General features: G+C 38.5%; 1 pseudogene; it reads left to right on the top strand.

Annotated features, from left to right (window-relative positions):
- Window positions 1–5,780: 5,780 nt before the first annotated feature.
- Window positions 5,781–13,752, top strand: part of LOC115158952 (xyloside xylosyltransferase 1-like) — a 55,158-nt pseudogene continuing 47,186 nt past the window's right edge.

Raw genomic sequence — 13,752 nt, 5'->3', positions numbered from 1 at the left:
TACATGTTTTTGTATTTAACCTTTATTTAAACAACGCGATTAAAAAAAGAAAAGAAAAGTGCAACGAGTAAAGTCTACAAAACGTAGTCCACTTTGTTCATAACACATTTTAGTTTTGGGAACAGAAAACTATATCGAGGTCAAATGTTTCATCAGGGAGAAAATTTGCAGAATGTCCGCCAAAATCCATTTCGTTCCATCTTCTCCCAATGCCGGCCACTGGGCTTCCTCTTACTACCATATTTGGTAGTGAGTGGAAATGCCACGCGGATGCTTCACATTTAAACATCCGGTGAAATATCTGTCTCATTGTTCTATCTGTGACGCTACTGTAAGGAGTACAACGCTAGCTTCTGCCTCTACTTCTATGATATTATGGCGGTCCGCAAACAAACGTTGAGGTGCATGTCGCCACCTACTATACTGGAGTGTAGTCAATCACAGTTTACAGACTAAATTAATAAAGGTACAAACATTAAGAAAAACGAAACCTTCCTACTTAATCCGTACTACTAATAACATTTTAAAAAGAGCCCTACTAACAAACTCCCCATCCCCATCTTTCCTAATAATAACAATAATAATAATAATAATAATGTAAAATTAACACCTTGACAGAAAGACCTGTGTGAAGGCCAACTTATAGAAGAGGAACTTTTTGAGGCAATACAATATTTTCAGTCTGGAAAAACACCAGGGCTTGATGGTATACCAGTAGAGGTATTTCCGACCTTTTTTGATGTACTCAAAGATCCATTATAAATATGTCTTAATTACTCTTATACAAATGGTAGACTTTCAGGTACTCAACAAGAAGGTCGGATTTCATTACTACTAAAACAGGACCCAGATGGCAAGTAAAGATCCAGTCCATTTAAAAAACTGGAGGCCTTTAACGCTTCAATGTTGTGATGTGAAAATCCTGGCGAAATGCATAGCACATAGAATAAAAAAGGTTTTACCAGATATTGTTCATCCTGACCAGACAAGTTTTTTACATGGACAATAAACGACAATTACTTAAAACAATTGAACATTATGAAACATCAAAGATACCAGGCTTGGTCTTCATAGCAGATTTTGAAAAGGCGTTTGATAAAGTAAGACTAGAATTTATATATAAATACCTGGATTACTTTAATTTGGTGAATCTCTTATACAATGGGTTAAAGTTACAGTATGTACAGCAACCCCAGATGTAAAATAGTAAATAATGGTTACTTCTCAGAAAGTATTGAGCTTTTAAAGAGGAGTAAAACAAGGCTGTCCATTGTCTCCATATCTATTTATTATGGCAATTGAAATGCTAGCTATTAAAATTAGATCCAACAAGAACATCAAGGGGAAAGAAATTCAGGGGATAAAAACTAAAAAGTGTCAAAGTATGCTGATGACTCTAGTTTTTTTCTTAAATCCCCAATCTGGATCCCTGCACAGTCTCATTGAAGATCTTGATCACTTTTCTAGCCTCTCTGGATTAAAACCTAATTATGACAAGTGTACCATATTACGTAATGGATCGTTAAAAAATGTGTTTACGCTACCTTGTAGTTTACCAATAAAATTGGTGGATGGTGAAGTAGACATACTTGGTATTCACATCACAAAAAATATAAATGAATTTACCACAATTAATTTCAATAGAAAGTTAGCAAAAATAGACACGATTCTGCAACCATGGAGAGGTAAATACCTGTCTATTTATGGAAAAATCACATTGATTAACTCTTTGGTCTTATCCCAGTTTACTTACTAATGGCACTGCCTACTCCAGATGACTAGTTTTTTAAATCTAGTGAGCAAAACACATTTTATTTGGAATGCTAAGCCAGACAAAATTAAACATGCCTATTTATATAATGAATATGAGTTTGGGGGGCTAAAATTATTAAATATTAAAGCTTTAAACCTCTCACTAAAAGCTTCACTCATACATAAATTATACTTAAACCCAAAATGGTTCTCCAGTAGATTATTAAGAAAGGCTCATCCTTTGTTCAAAAATTGCCTTTTTGCCTTCATACAGATTACAACTTCTCATTTCCGACTAATTGAAAATGACATTTTGTATCACCCTTTCTTAAACAAGCCATACAAAGCTGGTTACAATTTCAGTTTTATCCTCCAGAAAAGATAAAACAAATATTAAAACAAATGTTATGGTTAAGCTTAAATATACTGATTAATAAAAAACTATTCTTTTGGGATTTTTTTTCCAAATTTGTTTTATATTTATTAATGATATTATGAATAGAAACGGAGGAGTTGTCACATATGCAGTTATCAAAAATATATGGGAATATCTGCTCAATCCAAACTTACAACCAACTGATTGCAGCACTACCCCAAAAATGGAGGAGGCAGGTGGAAAAGGTAGGGAACTTGTTTGCCTGCCATATATTAAATGATACAAATCGTCTGAAAGAAACTGGCATAAATAGAAAAATATACCAGTTTCAACTGAGGACAAAAATGTTGACAGCTGTGCCAGACAGGTTGCAAAATAAATGGGAGGAGATTTTCGATGTACCAATTCCATGGCACATGGTTTATGAACTGGTACAAAAAATTACACTTGATTCAACACTTAGAGTTTTTCAATTTAAATTATTATATAAAATTCTTCCCACCAAAATAATGATTATATATATATGGGGCATACAACATTCTCAGCTCTGTAGATTTTTCTGTAAAGAGACAGAATCAATTGATCATTTATTCTGGTATTGCCCCTATGTAGCTTGTTTCTGGACACAGGTTCAGGAATGGTAAAAAAAAATAAAAAAAATAAACATGCACTTAAAATTAACCTTACAAATAGGAGTGTTGGGCGATTTGGAAAGCAATAGTGAGTCAATAAATAATGTAATAATACTCGTAGGAAAGGTTTTCATCTTTAGCTCACAATCTGTGGATAATATACGATTAGAAAGGTTAACATTTTTTGTAAAACATCACAACAGAATTAAAAAATATATGGCACATGGAAACCAAACGAGGGTGGTCTATGGTGATAGGTGGGATGGGCTGAGGGTTGGGATTAACGAGTTTATGTTTGGTAATGTATTATTGTTATGTGATTGCTTTATATAAAAAGTACCATGTATGTAAAATGTGTATGTAAAAATGTATGTATATGTAGCACAAACACTGTATAAAAAGAAGATATTTGAGGGGGGGGGGGGGGTGATGGAGGGGTTAATACTTTTTTTAATAAAAACCCTCTCCCACATCCTACACATGAATATTCCCTCTCTTCCACATACTAGTACCTACAACAATACATCTACATATGTTTCACTATTTCATTAACCATATATTCCACACAAACCATTTACATGCTTGCAAACCAGATGTAATGACTTCAATGTCAAATCAAAACCAATTTTATTGGTCGAGCACACATATTTTAGAGATGTAGTTGCAGCAAAATGCTTATGTTTCTAGCTCCAACGGTAAGTAAAGTAATACAATACACACAAATCCCAAAAATAAGAAATATCAGAACGAGCAATGTTAGAGTCTGGAATATAAATATATACAGTACCAGTCAAAAGTTTGGACACACATTTTCATTCAAGAGTTTTTCTTTATGTTTTACTATTTTAGACATGTTTTACTATTTAAGACATCAAAACTATGAAATCACACATATGGAATCATGTAGTGACCAAAAATATTTTATATTTGAGATTCTTCAAAGTAGCCATCCTTTGCCTCGATGACAGCTTATCTCCGCTCACTGGTCACCATAGCAGCACCCACCTGTAGCACGCGCTCCAGCAGGTATATCTCTCTGATCACCCCCAAAGCCAATTCCTCCTTTGGCCGTCTCTCCTTCCAGTTCGCTGCTGCCAATGACTGGAACGAACTACAAAAATCTCTGAAACTGGAAACACTTATCTCCCTCACCAGCTTTAAGCATCAGCTGTCAGAGCAGCTCACAGATCACTGCGCCTGTACATAGCCCATCTATAATTTAGCCCATACAACTACCTCTTTCCCTACTGTATTTATTTATTTAGCTCCTTTGCACCCCATTATTTCTATTTCTACTTTGCACTTTCTTCCACTACAAATCTACCATTCCAGTGTTTTACTTGCTATATTGTATTTACTTTGCCACCATGGCCTTTTTTGCCTTTACCTCCCTTATCTCACCTCATTTGCTCACATTGTATATAGACTTATTTTTCTACTGTATTATTGACTGTATGTTTGTTTTATTCCATGTGTAACTCTGTGTCAAGTGCAGCGGTTTCTGAAAGCACGTAATTATATTCCATTCTGTGGAACTTTCTGTCCATTGATGAACATAGGGTGTCCATAAACTCTGTCACATGTTTTAAAAAAATAATAAAAATATTTCACCTTTATTTAAACCAGGTAGGCAAGTTGAGAACAAGTTCTCATTTACAATTGCGACCTGGCCAAGATAAAGCAAAGCAGTTCGACACATATAACAACGACCCCAGGTTTAAGAAGTTTGCCTTCAGTGATGCCAGAGTGATTGATGAGGCTCTTCAAAGAATAACCTCAGCAGCAGGGAGGGATAGCCCCAGCAGTCAGCTGGCTCAGGCACTGTTTGACGGGAGAGCAACTGGGGATGCAGCACAAAGGAATCCCTCAGCAGATGCCATAATGGAGGTCCGATCCTATTTGGAGGAGCCCCTCCTTCCTCTAAAGATCTGCAGATCCTCTGAGTTGGTGGAAGAACAAGGTCTCTGTCTACCCACGTCTTACTAATGTCATGACAGGGAGACTTTGCATAGTGGCCACATCCGTTCCCTCTGAGAGGGTCTTCTAGAAAATGGGACAAAAAATAAATTATTAATTTTTATTTGATATGGTGCAATATTCTATTATGCTGTTCAGAATGTATTCGTTTTGAATGGTTAGATAAATATGCACTTTGTTTATATACATTAAAAAGTTATACTTTAAATGCAAATGTTTAATAGCATTCTTTTTCATAACAAACCAATGCATTTGTAAATACATTGTGGTTAAGGTAGAGTATGATTTCATTTAATAATTTAATTAGAATTGTTTTAACACCAATCATAGTCAAACTATCGCAAACAGATTGACTTGAAAAAATACAAAACTTATTTTTTTTAAAGAGCCGTTTGGGAGCCAAAGGAGCCGTCTCTTTTTGGTGAGCTGAGCCAAACGAGCCGGCTCACTGATAAGAGCCGGAATGCCCATCCCTAGTTCAGTCTTCAGTGCATCAGCTGCTGTTTTACCAATCATAGTGTCTGCGAGGATAACAGCAGCAGGCACTCTAGCGAACCGAGCAAAGGATCACGGGCACTTGGCGCGAGCAGAGAACCAAACCCCGGGCAGGCAGAGGCCAGGTAAACAGTGCAATGCACACGCACCGAAACAAAATTTGAAAAAGTAGGCCTATAAATATAAAATATCTAGAGATTTCACACTAGTGACCCCAGTAAATGTTTTCCTGCCTATTATGATTTAAAAAAAACTTGATCATATTGTTTTCCCTTTTCAAAATTCTTCCCACGTACCTTCTGGGGACTGCCTTCTTAAACATATGGGGACCCCCTTTTTGGAATCACAGCTCTAGGACAAAGTGACTTTTATCAACATATTCGCCTATATTCACACTCCAGTGTAGTGGGATACACGGCACATCCAGAAGAGTACTTGCCATCCCTAGAGCCTGGTTCCTCTAGGCTTCTTCCTAGGTTCTGTCTGGCCTTTCTAGGGAGTTTTTCCTAGCCACCGTGCTTCTACATCTGCGTTGCTTGCTGTTTTAGGCTGAGTTTCTGTTTAGCACTTTGTGACATCTGCTGATGTAAAAAGGGCTTTATAAATACATTTCATTGATTGTAAGCACCTTTCAGTTGGTTGTGATCCGCCAATGCAAATTTAAAGAAGAATAAGAAGTATGCTGGTATTTACAGAATTACGAGATGTGTAGGCAGCATAATGCCGCGTTCAAAACAACTGGGAACTCGTGAAAAATTGCTCTGGCTGGGAAAAATCGATCTGAACGGTTATCCAACTCGTAATTCCACATCGAACTCGGGCCTCTTTATAGAGTTCCGACCTGATGATCCCTGACATGATTTGACCTCGTATTTTTCCGAGTTCGCAGTTGTTTTGAACGAGGCATTAGACATCACCGGAAGTGTAATTTAGATTAGTGTGACAAACTAGCTAACTACAACCAAAACATTATCACATTTCAGAATACATATTTTATGGAATGGTCGTTATTTCAAGTTGACAAGCTATAGAGTCACCTGTGGAATATTTTGCGGACTTCACAGCGTTCGTGACATTATTTTGTCTGTATAAACCTGTTGAGTCCATTGAACGTTAATGTACATCTTTAGCAGCTAGCTAACTATCAACGGTCTACCTGCTCCAACTCGGCTGACTGCATCGACAGTTCTCCAACCCCAGAGTGGTCAGTAAATCAATGTACTTTCTTTCAAAGGTGTACATTTGTCTTAGTGTTCTTGACTATGTTGCATGCTCATTGCTAGATGAGGCACACTCAACTCCCTTCGTTCTCTTATATCGAGACGGAGTATAGACATTAAATGGTCGCGGTATTTGTTAGGAACAACATTGAGTCAATAACTACTACTTGTAAAAATGTATTTCGAAAACGCTTACCAGTACATATGTTTGTCCTGTACAACTGTGGTCCTTCCGCAGCATGTTTTTAAATTAATACTTTTAATAAAAACGTTTCAAATACAACCACCGACCTTTTCCTAATTTGTGGTGTTCAAATGCTGTTGTCAACCGAGTTACAATCGGCACAAGCGCATTCGGACTGATTTGAGCAACACATGAGGAAAAAGTCGGTGGTTGTATTCGATAATAAAAAATAAATACATTGTTGAATTTAAGCACCGCACGGAATGAACGTAGTTGTACAGCTAAGCATTTTTAGAAGTATCAACTGTTGGTGATTCAATGTTTTTGCTAGCAAATTGCGCGACCAGTTATCAATAGTGAACTTATTGAGCGTTCCTCAGGTAGGTCATTGCATGCTGGAGAACCTAGCTTCAAGAAAAGCTCCTGTCTTTACAAGCTCAGCTTAGCTCTTCACACAAGAATGTCTGCTGTTGCAAGAATCGCTGTTTTTGGGGGGAGGGGGAAGAACATTACATTATTTAATGTGACTCAGCTACTTTATTCTGGATGTATTTAATTTGCACTACACATCACATTTCTTTCATCTGACAATATTAACTTTGTTGTATTGTACAAAGGTACACCATTCTGAAGGGTAAGACTGACCTTAGTTATACATTCATTCCAACTTTATAGGAAAAGGACTACTCAAACTTGTCAGGGTGCGGACAAGACTAGTAAATGAATGGCTTCTTTCTGAAACCAACACTGCATTAGAAACATACAGGATGTTGAACTCAGGGTTCATCCCCACATCGTCACAGCTTGCAGAATAAGGGCTTTGACACTCATCTGTGGGAGTTACAGCATGGGCACCTTCAGGTTCCATCAGTTTGTCCTACTCCTCGCAGCAGCTCTGGCCGTTGTAGCCTTCTACTACTTTGGCTCGGAGAGGCATGATTTCTCAAGCACCACCAAGCGCATCAAGCAGACCCAGGCCAGCCAAAACGCCAACCAGAACGACGCAGACCTTTCCCTGGACACCAGGCTGCTGCACCCCGAGGGTGGAGATGGGGAGGAGAGCGAAGGCAGGACTAGGAGGGCGGATATTGGGGCAGACAGTGGACCCAAGGTCAGCCAGTACTACCATGCCCTCATGATGTTCACCGAGGTGGACAAGAGCCGGAGCCTTCAGGAGAAGTTCTGAGTGGCCATGTTATCCATGGCCAAATACGGTCTCTTCCTGGACGAAGAGGTGCTGGTCCTTCATTTTGTGAGCGACGAGGCCAGCCGAGAGCTGGGCGAGAGGATGCTCCCGGAGGCTGCTCCTCGACGCAACGTTTCAGTATGAGGCAAGTCTGATTGGAGCCCTGATGCATTTCTTACCAGGGTGATCACTTATCAGTCAGTGTATATGTGCTGGTGTTACATGGCATGTTAGTCCTAAAGTGTGGAGACCCAAGTTTAATTCTTAAAACGAGGCTTAATCCTGAACCTGGCAAGCACAGGCCCCGCTTGGAGGAGCAGACTGGCTAGAGAGTGCAACAATGCACTGAGTGAAGTTTTATTCTTTAACACAGGGGGCAGTGTTGCCCTTCCAAAACATATTACGGTTTAGAAATACCCCTTTTCTGCTTTTTTCAGCCACTGGGAGGATTATGCTGTACCTAATATAGTCCATGCATGGTCTTGATGCATCTTTAGAATGTCTTCACTGACAGAAGCCCTGTACCTGAAGAGTATGTGACAGTCTGATTTCAAACCTGCGTAAGAGCAAAACATGGCAGACTTTCTGCCATAGAAATTTGACCTCTGATTCCTAACTATGAATTCCTCTTGATCTGAGTACAGTTTGTTGCAGTAAGGGACTCTGCTCACCTCTTTTGTCTGCATCACAGAGCACGCGATAACAAACTTGTTTACAAGTTGTTTATCCCCCTCTAATGAAAAGAAATCCTCCCTCACCAGCCAGGCACGTCCCCGGTAACATATCTTCATCTGATGGGGAATGTTGAGGCACTGCATTAGCTTAGTCTGATCCTCTGCCTTGGATTGAGTAGCAGTTTCCTCAGCTTAGCATCTTAGGCGGCTCATAGCCAGAGGGACAGATTACTCCCTCTTCAGCTAATGCTCCTCTCCCTCGCTCCCAACCGAACCATGCTCCAGCCCCCTTTGCCAGGCACAACAGGGTAATGCTATATAATGAGAACTTGACAGGCCGTGACATCCAGTTTATTCCTCTGCGCTCCTGTCAGCCCCTGCCATGGGATTCAGCAACAGCTCTCAGATGAGTAGCGCTTTACTGAACACCCAGGGCCCACTGAACACACACAAACACATCCTGCACAGTCACTAATGGGACGGATCTTCATGGGGCTGGCGATGAACTGCAATGGCCTGTGAGCATGTTGACATGCTTTTCAGCAGATCCTCACCTAATTTCTTTAATTATTTATCTCTCAGGAGCGCCAACACAGGACAGTGGTTATGTAACCCCTCCGTTACTTTTTAGTGACAAAACACTGTCTGAGACCCAATGGTGGAAAAAGTACCTAATTGTCATACTTGAGTAAAATAATAGAAAATGACAAAAAAAAAGACTAAAAGTCAAAGAATTTAGTTTTAAATATACTTAAGTATCAAAAGTAAATGTAATTGCAGAAAAATACTTGAGCATCAAATGTAAAAGTATCAAATGTTCAAATTCCTTATATTAAGTTAACCAGACAGAACCATTTTCTTGTTTTTAAAATGTACGCATAGATAGGGACACACTCCAAGACATAATTTACAAACGAGGCATCCGTGTTTAGTGAGTCCACCAGATCATCAGTAGGGATGACCAGGAATGTTGATAAGTGTGATTTTTGACCATTTCCCTGTCCTGCTAAGCATTCAAATAATGAGTACTTTTGAGTGTCAGGGAAAAGGTATGGAGTAAAAAATACAGTATTTCCATGAGGAATGTAGTGGAGTAAAAGTTGTCAAATACCCCAAAAAACGACTTAAGTAAAAATACTTTAAAGTGCTACTTAAGTACTTTACAATACTGCTGAGACCCCTGTAAAACCAGCGCAAACAGCCTATACAATCCCACCGCCGGGGGCCATGCTCATTACAGCAGCTCTGACCCACACTCACACGCGCATGTATAAGTTACTCGCACTCTAACAAGTGAGTGTATATGCTTGTGTGTGGCCTTGTTGACAGAGTAGCCCATATGAACTGAAGGAAAATTGTTGTTTCTGTTATTGCCCAGTCCCATGGGTGTTGCCCACATTGCTTATGATTTGTTAGGCAGTAGGTACAAGCATGGGACAGGACAATGGGCTTTCCACCATCCCTGTGGTTGCTCGTACTGCAGGCTCTCATGACGTAGAGGGGTGACAGTCGGTGACCCCAGTCCCCCTGTTCAGTGGACTGGAGTCAGCGAGCCAGCCAGGAAAAGCTGAAAGGAAGCTTTTCTCAATGTGGGCTTCCCTTCTCAAACCAGTGCAGAACCAAATACCTGCCCACATTTAAATTCTTATTAACTTGCTTGTATCTAACCCTTTGATTGTGTTTTTGTATGTTTTATTTTGACTGTACTGTATCCTGTTAATGTAAGCTAGGCTACGTATTTAGGCCTATACTGAAATGGCTGTTTTCAATTGAAAACATTCTTCTCAACAAAGCGGAAGTTTGACTCAGATTTGGAAAGGAAACTGTTATTCTCTACCCAACAAGGTGACTGGAAATGTCACCTTTTTTGTTTTTCTCACTTGTGAGTCACTCACAATGGAACATTTGCTTTGCTTAGACTGAGTATTTTATTCTTCTTACCTAATTCTGTCTTGTTTGCTAGCGTATAACCCAATTGTTATGAAGAACATTTAAACTGAAAATCACTTTTGTAGTCTAATTATGGATGGAATTGTGACTTATCAATATAGTGTTGGCTTAGCAAAATGTTCTCACTCTCTGTTTTTGTTTGACACATTGTAGCCTCACATGAGTCATGATGGTGTAGTGAGTTACGCTATAATGCTAGAACTAGTAGAGATAATGGGATAATTATGTGGTCATGCCATGGTCTCAGGCCTTAGTGGTTTTTCAGATAATCAGCCTGCTGCAGACAGACTGACAACCAGCTGCCTCTGTGCTAATGTCCCATAGGGTTTAATACAGAGTGGCCTTTTTTAATTTGATAAAGCTCCCCTTTCCTCAAGTAAGTAATTATCCCAGTGCTTTGTGTGTAAAGGAGGCTTAACCTCTCCTCTGTTGGGTGTCATGTACTTATTAGTCAACTATCCAACTTAGAACATGCTCTTCTTATTGGCTATAGTAAGCAATTGGATTTAGTTGTACTCAGTGGCATTAGTAAGCAACTTGGTTCAGTCTGCGTTGTTCGGTTTAGATTCAATGTTTTCTTGATTGAATTTATGCTGAACAAAAATATAAACGCAACATTCAACAATTTCATTTATTTTACTGAGTTAGTTCATATGAGGAAACGAGTCAATTGAATTAAATCCATTAGGCACTAATCTATGGATTTCACATGACTGGGAATACAAATATGCATCTGTTGGCCACAAATACCTTAAAGAAAATGAGCCTCAGGATCCCGCCACAATGTTTTTGTGCATTCAAATTGCAATCAATAAAATGCAATTGTGTTTGTCTGTAGCTTATGCCTGCCCATGCCATAACCCCTCTACCACCATGGGGTACTCTGTTCACAATGTTGACATGCGCAAACCGATTGCCCACACAACGCCATACACATGATCTGCGGTTGTGAGGCCGGTTGGACGTACTGCCAAATACTCTAAAATGACGTTGTAGGCGGCTCATCATGCTTGCATCATGCATCATCAATACATCATGCTTGTCTCTATGGTAATATACAGTATATTAGTATCATATCATGCTTGTCTCTATGGTAATATACAGTATATTATAATATTAGTAACATATCATGCTTGTCTCTATGGTAATATACAGTATATTATAATATTAGTATCATATTATGCTTGTCTCTATGGTAGTATACCATATATTAGTATCATATCATGCTTGTCTCTATGTGTGTAACAGTGATAACACCAAGTAAAACTGAAATAACTTAAAACAAAATGTAAATATCCATTAAACTTCTTATAGCTTATCAGACACATTTCCACTTGCTGAACACATACTACTTAAATAAAACACAGCCTTTCTTAGTAAAAACGCAAAAGTAAAAATTAAATACATTAATATTCAGCTCTGATGGATATTCTTGCACTCAGCATGCCAATTGCACCCTCGCTTAACTTGAGACATCTGTGGCATTGTGTGACAAATGTACACCTTTTTTTGTCCCCAGCACAAGATGCACCTGTGTAATGATCATGCTGTTGAATCAGCTTCTTGATATGCCACACCTCTCAGATGGATGGATTATCTTGGCAAAGGAGAAATGCTCACTAACAGGGATGTAAACAAATTTGTGCACAACATTTGAGAGAAATAAGCTTTTTGTGCGTATGAAACATATTTATGGGATCTTTTTATTTCAGCTTATGAAACATGGGACCAACACTCTACATGTTGCGTTTTTGTTCAGTGTATAATCACAATGACAATCGTAGACAGCCTATTTTTTTCTCTACTAGAGGTCGACCGATTATGATTTTTCAATGCCGGTACCGATTATTGGAGGGCCCAAAAAAGCCGATACCGATTAATCGGCCGATTTTTATTATTTTTTTAGAAAATGTGTTGCAATTTAAAAAAAAGTTTTATTTGATTTAATTATTTATTTATTTTGATTTTTTTGTAAAAAATGTACTTTTTTTTTGTAATAATGACAGTTATAACAATACTGAATGAACACTTATTTTAACTTAATATAATACATCAAAATCAATTTAGCCTCAAATAAATAATGAAACATGTTCAATTTGGTTTAAATAATGCAAAAACAAAGTGTTGGAGAAGAAAGTAAAAGTGCAATATGTGCCATGTAAAAAAAAGCTAACGTTTAAGTTCCTTGCTCAGAACATGAGAACATGTTAAAAGGAACCACCAGCTTTCATATGTCTTCGATATTCCCAGGTAATAAGTTTTAGGTTGTAGTTATTATAGGACTATTTCTCTCTATACCGTTTATTTCATATACCTTTGACTATTGGATGTCCTTATAGGCACTTTAGTATTGCCAGCCTAATCTCGGGAGTTGATAGGCTTAAACGGCGCAATGCTTGAAGCACAGCGAAGAGCTGCTGGTAAACGCAGGAAAGTGCTGTTTGAATGAATGCTTACAAGCCTGCTTCTGCCTACCACTGCTCAGTCAGACTGCTCTATCAAATCATAGACTTAATTAGAATATAATAAACACACAGAAATACGAGCCTTAGGTCATTAATATGGTGGAATCCGGACACTATCATCTCGAAAACAAAATGTTTATTCTTTCAGTGAAATATGGAACCGTTCCATATTTTATCTAACGGGTGGCATCCATAAGTCTAAATATTCCTGTTACATTGCACAACCTTCAATGTTATGTCATAATAACGTAAAATTCTGGCAAATTAGTTTGCAACGAGCCAGGCGGCCCAAACTGTTGCATATACCCTGACTCTGCGTGCAATGAACGCAAGATAAGTGACACAATTTCACCTGGTTAATATTGCCTGCTAACCTGGATTTCCTTTAGCTAAATATGCAGGTTTAAAAATATATACTTCTGTGTATTGATTTTAAGAAAGGCATTGATGTTTATGGTTAGGTACAGTCGTGTAACGGTTGTGCTTTTTTCACAAATGCGCTTTTGTTAAATCATCCCCCGTTTGGCGAAGTTGGCTGTTTTTGTTAGGAAGAAATAGTCTTCACACAGTTCGCAACGAGCCAGGTGGCCCAAACTGCTGCATATACCCTGACTCTGTTGCAAGAGGTGACACATTTTCCCTAGTTAAAAGAAATTCATGTTAGCGGGCAATATTAACTAAATATGCAGGTTTAAAAATATATACTTGTGTATTGATTTTAAGAAGGACATTGATGTTTATGGTTAGGTACACGTTAGAGCAACGACAGTCTTTTTTTGCGAATGCGCACCGCATCGTTTATATGCAACGCAGGACAGGCTAGATAAACTAGTAATATCAT

The sequence above is a fragment of the Salmo trutta genome, chromosome 22 (assembly GCF_901001165.1).
Source record: "Salmo trutta chromosome 22, fSalTru1.1, whole genome shotgun sequence".
Lineage (NCBI taxonomy): Eukaryota > Metazoa > Chordata > Actinopteri > Salmoniformes > Salmonidae > Salmo > Salmo trutta.
This window is presented reverse-complemented; position numbering and strand designations above follow the sequence as displayed.